This window comes from Salmo salar, chromosome 14, assembly GCF_965601325.2.
Source record: "Salmo salar chromosome 14, fSalSal1, whole genome shotgun sequence".
NCBI lineage: Eukaryota > Metazoa > Chordata > Actinopteri > Salmoniformes > Salmonidae > Salmo > Salmo salar.
Window position 1 is genome coordinate 11,936,354 of NC_138304.1, and position 13,065 is coordinate 11,949,418.

The window sequence follows — 13,065 nt, forward strand, 5'->3', positions numbered from 1 at the left end:
GGAAGAAAACACACTCAGTTCATAAATGAGATTGATAGCTGTGCGGCGTGCGCATACCTCCAGTTCCTGTGTTCCCATAGAAGCTTTTCCGCTCCTATTAAATCAGCCATATCTTGCCATCTAATTTCCCTGGCTTATACAAGGGAGGGCCCTGCCAAGTTCATACTTGTTGAGGTGCCAACCTCTATCTAACTATCATCCAACCTACAGTACCTCTGCCTGTTGGAATGTTGCCTGCCTTGGATGCTTGTATGTGAAAATCTGGGCACACCACTTTATTTAAACGTATATAATTGGCCAATATTTGGTTGAGACCTATATTCACCCACTCAGAAAGACAGCCAAAAGTTAGGTTGAATTTCCAAAGTGTCATTACTCTGCTTTCAACCATCTAAAAGCACAACCAAATTCCAATGGAAAAACAATGTCTGATTTTTGGTTTAGTTGTCACCCAAATGTCTATCACTGCGCATTCAACCATTTAAAAGCACAGCAAAGTTGAAATGGGAATACAATGTCAGATATTTTGTTTATTTATACAAGATGAATGTATTATCACTGTGCTTCATCTAATAGCGGAACCAACCTGGATTGCAGCCGAGATTACATTAAATGTCACGTTCGTCGTAAAGATGGGACCAAGGCGCAGCGGGAATGTGTATGCTTATCTTCTTGTTTATTGAAAAGAAAACACTTAATCAAACCGACGACGAAAAAGCAGTCCTGTGAGACATACAGCTACACATGGAACAACTACCCACAAAAACCCATGAAAAAACACCCCTACTAAATAGGACCTTCAATTAGAGGCAACGAGGAACAGCTGCCTCCAATTGAAGGTCAACCCAATAAACTACACATAGAAATAGAAAGACTAGAACGAACATAGAAATATACTAACATAGAACATTAACCCCAAACCGCGAAACACATAAAACAAACACCCCCTGCCACGTCCTGACCAAACTACAATAACAAATAACCCCTTTACTGGTCAGGATGTGACATTAAAAGTACAGTGCCTATAGAAAGTCTCTGGATTACTTCACATTTGAATATGATACCAAGCGGAATTTAAATTGATTTAATTGTAATTTAAAAAAATAATTTTTCAGCCCCCTGAGTCAATACCAGTGGCGGTTAGTGCCGTTTATGATGAGGGAGGACGATTGATTTTTTTCATGAACATGGCCTTATTTCTATTACCGCCATTGGATGGCTGTCATTCATATTTCATTCACCCAGTTCAATGTAACATCAATAGGTTTAGCCTACTATGAGGTTGCTACAACCTAACCTATGAATCAAAGTTTACAATGTAGCTGCACACAGGTCGAGAGAAAAAGTTGAGGTGACAGACAGTGACACATTCAATACCAGCCTTGCATACTCTTGCCTGCATCTAGCTGACCTACAGTAGGGTGTAATCATAATCCCTTCGCTTGTGGACTTCAATGCACAACACATTAGCTGTATGTGATCAGGCGATAAAATCTTTCCAAGCCAAACCATATCATAACCGTTACACACAGTCTACATCGTTGTCACCCTATTAGCTAAATTAACGTCATAGTTAACATAGCTAATAGAACTAATGTGTTAGTAAACCTGCTACAATCATGCAGTAACGTTACAATGTATAGTCAGTTAGCAGTTTAGAAGTTACACTGGCGGGCCCAGGTGGCAATGAATTAATACAACTACAAGCTTACCTTAACTTGGAAAGGTTCCAATGTTGTGTTGGATAGTCATAGCCAGCCAGCGAACATAGCATCCTTCTGTTTGAGCCGGATGTTTGAGTAGGCTAAACTAGTTAGCTGCATTTGCTAGCTAAATAAGTGAAACCGAAAGTGAAAAACTCATGCTTCTCCTTCATTTTTGAAGAAAGTAATTTCAACTATTGTCTGTCTCTCTGTTTGAGTCAACTACTCATCACATTTTATGCACTGCAGTGCTTGCTAGCTGTAGCTTATGCTTTCAGTATTAGATTAATTCTCTGATCCTTTGATTGGGTGGACAAAATGTCAGTTCATGCTGCGAGAGCTCTAATAGGTTGGAGGATGTCCTCCAGAAGTTGTCATAATTACTGTGTAAGTCTATGGAAGGGGGTGAGAACCAAGAGCATCCTAGGTTTTGTATTGAAGTCAATGTACCAAGAGGACGGAAGCTAGCTGTCCTCCGGCTACACCATGGTGCTACCCTACAGAGTGCTGTTGAGGCTACTGTAGACCTTCATTGCAAAACAGTGTTTCTTAATCTATTATTGACGTGAATATATTTAGTATAGTTGTATCTAAAAATGATAACTTTTTTAATGTTTTACTATGTTTATTTTTATGAAATTCCCTGATGATGATGGTCTTCCCCTTCCTCCTCTGAGGAGCCTAATACATGTTAGAAACACATTTGGCAGCGATTACAGCTGTGAGTCTTGGGTAAGTCTCATAAGAGCTTTGCACACCTGTATTGTTCAATATTTACCCATTATTCTTTACAAAATTCTTCCAGCTCTGTCAAGGTGTTGGGGATCAAGGCTAGACAGCCATTTTCAAGTCTTGTCATGGATTTAAGTCAAAACTGTAACTTTGCCACTCAGGAACATTCACTGTCTTCTTGGTTAGAAACTCCAGTGTAGATTTGGCCTGATGTGCTAGGTTTTAGTTGTGCTTAAAAGTGAATTTCTCTCAGCATCTGGTGTAAAGCAGACTGAAGCAGGTTTTCTTCTGGGATTTTGCCTGTGCTTAGCTACATCCCATTTCTTTTCATCCTGAAAAAGTCCCCAGTATTTGTCGATGTCAAGCATACCCATACCATGATGCACCCACCACCATGATTGAAAATAAAGAGGCAGTTGCTCAGTGATGTGTTGTATTTGCACCAAACATAAGGCTTTGCATTTAGGCCAAAAAGTGTATTCCTATGCAGTGTTTTTTTTTTTTTTTTGCAGTGTTACTTTAGTGGCTTGTTGCATTACATATGCATGTTTTGTATTCTGTATATTTGTATTCTTATTTTTACTCTGTTATTTAGGTCATTGTTGTGTGGAGTCACTACAATGTCGTTGATCCGCCCTCAGTTTTCTCCCATCACAGCCATTGAATTTTATAGCTGTTTTAAATCACCCATGGCCTCATGGTGACGTCTCTAAGCAGTTTTCTTCCTGTCCTGCTGCTCAGTTCAGCAGGATGACTGTATCTTTGATCTGTCTGGGTGGTTTAATACATCATCCACAGCATAATTATTAACTTTACCATGCTTAAAGATTTTTTTACTTTACCTTTATTTAATTAGGTAAGTCAGTTAAAAACAAATTCTTATTTACAATGACGGCCTAGGAGCAGTGGGTTAACTGCCTTGTTCAGGGGCGGAATTACAGATTTTTTACCTTTTAGCTCAGCGATTCGATCTAGCATCTTTTCGGTTACTGGCCTAACGCTCTAACCACTAGGCTATTTGTTATTGTTACCCATCTACCTATTACTGCCCTTCTTTATGAGAGGAAAATGTCCATGGTCTTTGAAGTTGAATCGGTGCTTGAAATTCAATACTTGACTGAGGAAGAGGTAGTCATTCAAAAGTCCATATAACTTATTATGTGATTTGTAAAGCCAAATTTTACTGCTGAACTAATTTACAATTGCCTAAACACAGGAGGTGAATAATTGTGCAGCAACTATATTTTCGAATTTTCTTTTCACTTTGACATTATGGAATATTTTGAGTAAACCAATGACAAAAAAATACAATTAAATCTATTTCAATGCCACTTTGTAAAGCAACAAAATGTGAAAAAAAAGTTCAATGGGGTGTAAAATAGGACTAAATCAAATCTAACTTTAAATACATTTTGATTTGATGTAGTCATATTCTTTGACTTAGATTTTTGGTTGAGATGGAGATGTGAATCCAACATATCAATTATTAATTTGCAGACACACTGGAATTAAAGCCAGACTAAGTCAGTGGCGCAGATCTAACTTCCCAAGCAGAAGATACATCTCCTTCAAATGTTGATATATGGTTGCATCAGGGTAGAACAACTGCCCCCTCGCTTACAGAGAGCCACGGAAGTTCAAGGCTGACCATGGTACTGCCAGGCATTGTAAGCAGAAAACAGGATCCCCATCATAGTTAATGGAAAAATGGCAATCTTCGTGGTCAATCTTCATGTAAATAATTGCTTCTAACACACCAGAAGTATATCCTTGAACCGATTATTTTAAAATATCACAGTTGCGCATGGCAGCCTGCAGTACCCTGGTCAACCTTCACCTTGAGTTAATCAATGAGAGGGGGCAGCACTGAGCTAGCCTGCAACGCCACTTCCTGGAGTAGCTCAAACTGCGCAACTTATGTCTCCATGAGATGCCATCTTATTAACCAACTTAATTTGGCTTCAATGCGCTACTGAGTCTTGACATATAGTAGGAATGAATGGTGTCACATTATTGATGGCTTTGTCCATTCATATATACAGTCACTGGGATGCGTTGACAACCAAACACAATTCAATATCACTAAATATCATTACATTTCAAATCAACCAGATCTCGAAACCCTAGGCCAATCTATTATTTATTTGTAGTTGAATCTGGGAATGAATTGAAACAATTGAAGCTGTTGATGACTTCGCAAAATCTAATAGCATCATTGATGATATATGAGTGATAAAGTATGGTCACATTTAATTTGCGCTGTTAAACCTTGTTAAACCTACCATTTAGAATGATTTCGATAGCAACAGTGAATCTATTTAGTTTTTAAGTAGAGATTTCTCAACAATTGTTCTCACGATAGCACATTGGTAATATTTAGTGACAAATATCATTGTTAAGCTGGGCTTGGTTAAGACCCTGGATGAGTGACCAAAGGGTAGCAGATAAACTCTCCAGGAGGAGGTGCTGTCTAGACTATTATTTTATGATAGTAGATATAACATTGAAGTTTTAAAGGATCCCCCCAGAGCAAGTTGCTGCCAATATTTCACTTTTTTTTTCTCCAAATTTGTCCTAGAGAGGAAATGCATGTTTAGGTTCCACCTCTGAAGAATGATGAAATCTACTTATACATATTCACGAATTGGGTGTGAGAAATTCCACATGGAGTTGATAAACATCAACAAATAGGGATAGCATGCCTACCTTATCTAGCTAGCTAGCTATCTTGCTAACCTTATCTAGCTAGCTAATGTTATCTGCGGTTGCTGTTTTTTTTAAACTACACTGTATTCAAAAGATTAGCCAGCTGGCTCTATGGCTGGTTCTGCAGCTGAATTTGTCATCAAGTTTAGGCATCCTCCAGAAATTTCCGCTGTGATTCTGCCATAGAAATAGTTAGAAAGAATAAAAGGAAGCTCCAGTAATATGGATCACTATTGAAAGATAGCTTTTCAGCTGTTTCTGATTCATAAACAATGTCATGCTGGTGGGTGGTAACATTCAAATAAAATAATTTGTATGTCATATCACAGGAAAAGACACAGCATTAATACAGATTTGCACGAAGTAGGCAGTTCGGATTTGTCACCAAATATATCACACTTTGACTAAAACGATGACTTACAGTGCATTCGGAAAGTTTTCAGACCCCTTCACTTTTTCCACATTTTGTTACATTACAGTTCCAAAATGGATTCATTTATTTTTTCATCTCATCAATCTACACAAAATACCGCATAATGACAAAGCAAAAAATAATAAAAAATGTAAAACAGAAATACCTTATTTACATAAGTATTCAGACACTTTGCCATGAAGCTCAAAATAGAGCTCAGTTGCATCCTGTTCCCATGAATCATCCTTGAGATGTTTCTACAACTTGATTGGAGTCCACCTGTGGTTCATTCAATTGATTGGACATGATCTGGAAAGGCACACACCTGCCTAGTTAAGGTCCCACAGTTGACAGTGCATATCAGAGTAAAAACCAAGCCATGAGGTTGAAGGAATTGTCCGTAGAGCTCCGAGACAGGATTGTGTTGAGGCACAGATCTGGGGAAGGGTACCAAAAAATCTCTGCAGCATTGAAGGTCCCCAAGAACATAGTGGCTTCCATCATTCAACCATCAAGACTTTTCCTAGAGCTGGACGCCCAGGCAAACTGAGTAATCGGGGGAGAAGGGCCTTGGTCAGAGAGGTGACTAAAAAACGATGGTCACTGACAGAGCTCCAGAGTTCCTCTGTGGAGATGGGAGAACCTTCCAGAAGGACAACCATCTCTGCAGCACTCCACCAATCAGGCCTTGATGGTAGAGTGGCCAGACGGAAGCCACTCCTCAGCAAAATGCACATGACAGCCCGCTTGGAGTTTGTCAAAAGGCACCTAAAGGACTCTCAGACCATGAGAAACAAAATTCTCAAGATTGAACTCTTTGGCCTGAATGCCAAGCGTCACGTCTGGAGGAACCCAGGCACCGCTCATCACCTGGCCAATACCATCCCTACGGTGAAGCATGGTGGTGGCAGCGTCATGCTGTGGGGATGTTTTTCAGCGGCAGGGACTGGGAGACTAGTCAGGATTGAGGGAAAGATGAATGGAGCAAAGTACAGAGAGATCCCTGAAAACTTGCTCCAGTGCGCTTAGGACCTCAGATTGGGGCAAAGGTTCACCTTCCAACAGGACAATGACCCTAAGCACACAGCCAAGACAACGCAGGAGTGGCTTCGGAAAGAGTCTCTGTATGCCCTTGAGTGTCCCAGCCAGAGCCCGGTCGAACATCTCTGAAGAGACATGAAAATAGCTGTGCATTGACGCTTCCCATCCTGACAGAGCTTGAGAGGATCTGCAAAGAGGAATGGGCGATACTCCCCAAATACATGTGTGCCAAGCCTGTAGAGTCATACCTAAGAAGACTTGAGGCTGTAATCACTGCCAAAGGTGCTTCAACAAAATACCGAGTAAAGTGTCTGAATACTTATGTAAATGTGATGGGTTTTTTTGTAACTTTGCTAACATTTCTTTTAAAAACAGTTTTTGCTTTGGTGCAACATCATGGGTAAGCTCTGGCCATCATCTTTCAGCTCGAAAAGTGTATTTTTACTGGTGTGGGCGTTTAAAGATACAAATTCAACATATTTTGTAAAAGGTTTGTCTGTTTGTCTGTTGAAATTTGGTTACCATGATGACATAATCGTGTGGTTTAAATTTCACCCTAAAACACAAATGTTTTTTTTCAAATCCAATGTATTTTCCACCTAGATTCCATGTCACAATACATTGACAAATGACATTGAAACAATGTTAATTCAATCCGTTTTTGAACAGTGGGCTCTGACTTGACTTGAAATTAGTGTCGAGAGCTCTGTATCTATCGGTCGGTTGCGAAACTATGGATCGGTTATGGATCAGATGGAACTGACTGAACAACTCAGGATACATAGAGGTCAACATGAAGTCATGGCCACAGCTATCAAGCAATACAGCAGTCATGCACACATTACAGTGCTGGCATACTGATAGGTGTAGTCTTGATACTAGTATACAATCTGACTGTTTGACATCCTTGCTCACTAGAGTTAGTCAAAACTATAGAAGGGTCTGGATTGTTTTCCACATTATTATCTGGGAGCTCATAATGACACCCTCTCACACACACGCACGCACGCACACACACACACACACACACACACACACACACACACACACACACACACACACACACACACACACACACACACACACACACACACACACACACCACACACACACACACACACACACAGGGCACATTGAGGCACGTGAGTGAACCTCTGGTACTACCATACCCCAGCACATTCTCTGTCATTCTCCTGTACTCAGACACCTTATTGTGGTGTACAGATGAGAGCTATGAAAGCTGGGTCATGGTCTGTAGGGCAACCCTGTAGAAAAACATTTCGCAAAGGAAAACAAAGATCGTAGTTCTTATTGGCAAGTTCAAGTAGTACCTTCCCGTTTCACTCAGGTTCAGAACATTGTCAAATAAAATAAAATGTTATTGGTCACATACACTGTTTAAGGCAGGTATAAAAGGTGCAGTGAAATGCTTTTGCGCTAGCTCCCTCAACAATGCAGTACATTAATCAATAACAATAATAACAGTCAAGTGAAAATAACAAGTAATAGAAGAGGTAGTATGCATTGTAGTAATGGACTGTTTTTACAACTATAAAGTGAGTAATGACTTGGTGGAATAAATAGTGTATACACTATACAGTGGGGGGAAAAAGTATTTGATCCCCTGCTGATTTTGTACGTTTGCCCACTTACAAAGAAATAATCAGTCTATAATTTTAATGGTAGGTTTATTTGAACAGTGAGAGACAGAATAACAACAAAAAATCCAGAAAATGCATGTCAAAAATGTTATAAAAGGATTTGCATTTTAATGAGGGAAATAAGTATTTGACCCTTCTGCAAAATATGACTTAGTACTTGGTGGCAAAACCCTTGTTGTCAATCACAGAGGTCAGACGTTTCTTGTAGTTGGCCACCAGGTTTGCACACATCTCAGGAGGGATTTTGTCCCACTCCTTTTGCAGATCTTCTCCAAGTCATTAAGGTTTCGAGGCTGACGTTTGGCAACTCGAACCTTCAGCTCCCTCCACAGATTTTCTATGGGATTAAGGTCTGGAGACTGGCTAGGCCACTCCAGGACCTTAATGTGCTTCTTCTTGAGCCACTCCTTTGTTGCCTTGGCCGTGTGTTTTGGGTCATTGTCATGCTGGAATACCCATCCACGACCCATTTTCAATGCCCTGGCTGAGGGAAGGAGGTTCTCACCCAAGATTTGACAGTACATGGCCCCGTCAAATGATGCGGTGAAGTTGTCCTGTCCCCTTAGCAGAAAAACACCCCCAAAGCATAATGTTTCCACCTCCGTGTTTGACGGTGGAGATGGTGTTGTTGGGGTTATAGGCAGCATATCTCCTCCTCCAAACACGGCAAGTTGAGTTGATGCCAAAGAGCTCCATTTTGGTCTCATCTGACCACAACACTTTCACTAGTTGTCCTCTGAATCTTTCAGATGTTCATTGGCAAACTTCAGACGGGCATGTATATGTATTCTTGAGCAGGGGGACCTTGCGGGCGCTGCAGGATTTAAGTCCTTCACGGCGTAGTGTGTTACCAATTGTTTTCTTGGTGACTATGGTCCCAGCTGCCTTGAGATCATTGACAAGATCCTCCTGTGTAGTTCTGGGCTGATTCCTCACCGTTCTCATGATCATTGCAACTCCACAAGGTGAGATCTTGCATGGAGCCCCAGGCCGAGGGATATTGACAGTTCTTTTGTGTTTCATCCATTTGCGAATAATCGCACCAAATGTTGTCACCTTCTCACCAAGCTGCTTGGCGATGGTCTTGTAGCCCATTCCAGCCTTGTGTAGGTCTACAATCTAGTCCCTGATATCCTTGGAGAGCTCTTTGGTCTTGGCCATGGTGGAGAGTTTGGAATCTGATTGATTGATTGCTTCTGTGGACAGGTGTCTTTTTTACAGGTAACAAGCTGCGGTGAGGAGCACTCCCTTTAACAGTGTGCTCCTAATCTCAGCTCGTTACCTGTATAAAAGACACCTGGGAGCCAAAAATCTTTCTGATTGAGAGGGGGTCAAATACTTATTTCCCTCATTAAAATGCAAATCAATTTATAACATTTTTGACATGCGTTTTTCTGGATATTTTTGTTGTTATTCTGTCTCTCACTGTTCAAATAAACCTACCATTAAAATTATAGTCTGATCCTTTCTTTATCAGTGGGAAAACGTACAAAATCAGCAGGGGATCAAATACTTTTTTCCCCCACTGTAACTACAAAAGTATGTGGACACCCCTTCAAATATAGTGGATTCGGATATTTCAGCACCACCTGTTGCAGACAGGTGTATAAAATCGAGCACACAAACATTGGCCGTAGAGTGGCCTTACTGATGAGCTCAGTTACTTTCAACGTGGCACCTTCCCAACAAATTAGTTTGTTAAATTTCTGCCCTGCTAGAGCTGACCTGGTCAACCCTAAGTGCTGTTATTGTGAAGTGGAAACATCTACGAGCAATAACGCCTGAGCCATGAAGTGGTAGGCCACACAAGCTCACAAAACGGGACCGACGAGTGCTGAAGTGCATAGCGCGTAAAAAATCATCTGTCATCAGTTGCAACACTCACTACAGTGTTCCAAACTGCCTCTGGAAGCAACGTCAGCACAAGAACTGTTCGTCGGGAACTTTATGAAATGGATTTCCATGGCCAAGTAGCCACACACAAGCCGAAGATCACCATGCGCACAGTGGCGGTTCTAGAACATTTCAACTGGGAGGCCAAGCTGGGGCCAGTTGTACTGTTAGAGGGGCCAGTTACATTAGACGTTATTGTTGTCATATCGTTTTCTTCACTGCATTGCAGGCATTAGCAGGCAAAGGACCATGTTCATAATCATCATTGTTGCCACTGTCTAATAACAGATGTAAAATAAGAACGATAGCAAAAAATTAATTATGTAACAATTAATTCATACTCCACATTTATGGGGGCCACAAGGGGGTCCAAAATTGTTGTCACAGGGGCACCCCCCCCCCCCCCCCCCCCCACAGAACCGCCCCTGCATGCACAATGCCAAGAGTTGGCTGGAGTGGTGTAAAGCTCCTTGCCATTGGACTGGAGCAGTGGAAACGCATTCTCTGGAGTGATGAATCACGCTTCACCATCTGGTTGTCCAACGGACAAATCTGGGTTTGGCGGATGCCAGGAGAATGCTACTTGTACCAATTCATAGTGCCAACTGTAGAGTTTGGTGTAGGAGCAATAATGGTCTGGGGTTGTTTTTCATGGTTCAGACTAGGCCCCTTAGTTCCAGTGAAGGGAAATCTTAACGCTACAGGATACAACGACATTCTAGACTATTCTGTGCTTCCAACTTTTTGGCAACAGTTTCGGGAAGGCCCTTTCCTGTTTCAGGAAATGGTTTGTCGAGATCGGTTTGGAAGGACTTGACTGGCCTGCACAGAACCATGACCTCAACCCCATCGAACACCTTTGGGATGAATTGGAACGCCGACTGCGAGCCAGGCCTAATTGCCCAACCTCACTAATGCTCTTGTGGCTGAGTGGAAGCAAGTCCCTGCAGCAGTGTTCCAACATATAGTGTAAAGCCTTCCCAGAAGAGTGGAGGCTGTTATAGCAGTAAAGGGGAGACCAACTCCATATTAATGCCCATGATTTTGGAATGTGATGTTTGACATGCAGGTGTCCACATACTTTTGGTCATGCAGTGTAATAGAACAGCAGTATTGTGGTGTGTGTGTGTGTGTGTGTGTGTGTGTGTGTGTGTGTGTGTGTGTGTGTGTGTGTGTGTGTGTGTGTGTGTGTGTGTGTGTGTGTGTGGTGTGTGTGTGTGTGTGTGTGTGTGTGTGTGTGTGTGTGTGTGTGTGTGTGTGTGTGTGTGTGTGTGTGTGTGTAAGGGTTGGATGTGTAAGTAGTCAGTGCAAATAATCTCAAGTGCAGATAGTCTCTAAATTGCAGGGAGGTGCAGGGACAGCTAGGGTTAGCTGTTCAGCAGTCTGATGGCCTGGTGGTAGAAGCTGTCTCGGAGGCTATTGATCCGAGACCTGATGCTCCAATACTGCTTGACAGATGGCAAAAGAGTGAACAGTCCGTGGCTCAGGTGACTGGAGTACTTGACGATCTTTTGGATCTTCCTCAGACACCGCCTGGTGTAGATATCCTGGAGGGCAGGGAGGTCGCCCCCAGTGATGTAATGGCCATCCGCACCACCCTCTGTACGCAGAGGACGCAGCCGGTCAAGATGCTCTTGATTGTGCAGCTGAAGAACTTCTTGAGGATCCGTGGGCCCATGCTGAATTTCTTCAGTCACCTGAGGTTGAATAGGCATTGTTGCGTCTTCACCACAGTGGTGTGATTGGACCATGTCAGGTCCTCTGTGATGTGCACGCCAAGGAACTTGAAGCTTTTGACACTCTACACTGCAGCGCCGTCGATGACAGTTGCCCACCCCCCGTTTCCTGTAGTCCACGATCAGCACGTTGGTTTTGCTGACGTTGATGGAGCAAAACCAATCCCTACTGAACACAACCCCAGTAAAGCCAATCCAGGCCAATGTGGAGCAATCTTCCCTTTCAAACAGAGTTGAATCCAGTGCAACACCCTATCAAATGACAGAAAGCATCTAAAAAGGTCTGTTTATATACACAGTATACACAAAACATTAAAGACAACTTCTCTTTCCATGACATAGACTGACCAGGTGAATCTAGGTGAAACCTATGATCCCTTATAGATGTTAAATCCTCTTAAATCAGTGTAGATGGAAAGGGAGGAGACCGGTTAAAGAACGATTTTAAAGCCTTGAAACAATTGGGATACGGATTGTGTATTGTGTGCCATTCAAAGGGTGAATGAGCAGGACAAAATATTTAAGGGCCCTGAATGGGGTATGGTAGTAGGTCCCAGGCACACTGGTTTGTGTCAAGATTTGCAACGCTGGGTTTTTCACACTCAACAATTTCCCATGTGTATCAAGAATGGTCCACCACCCAAAGGACATCCAGCCAACTTGACACAACTGTGGCAAGCGTTGGAGTCAACATGGGCCAGCATTCCTGTAGAACGCTTTCGACACCTTGTAGAATCCACGCCCCAACGAATTGAGTCAACATGGGCCAGCAACATGGGCCAGCATATTTCAAACAGAGATTTGCATGCTGTAGCACAAACTCCAAAAAGTTCTTGTACACTGTAAAGTCCATGGAGAATAAAAGCCCCTGCTCCCAGCTGCCCACTGCACTGAGGCTAGGAAACACTGTCACCACCGATAAATCCACGATAATTGAGAATTTCAATAAGCATTTTTTTACGGCTGGCCATGCTTTCCACCTGGCTAACTATTACTCAGCTGTTCAACCTCTCATTCGTATCGTCTGAGATCCCCAAAGATTGGAAAGCTGCCGTGGTCATCCCCCTCTTCAGAGGGGGAGACACTCTAGACCCAAACTGTTACAGATCTACAGTTGAAGTCGGAAGTTTACATACGCTTAGGTTGGAGTCATTAAAACTCGTTTTTCAACGACTCCACAA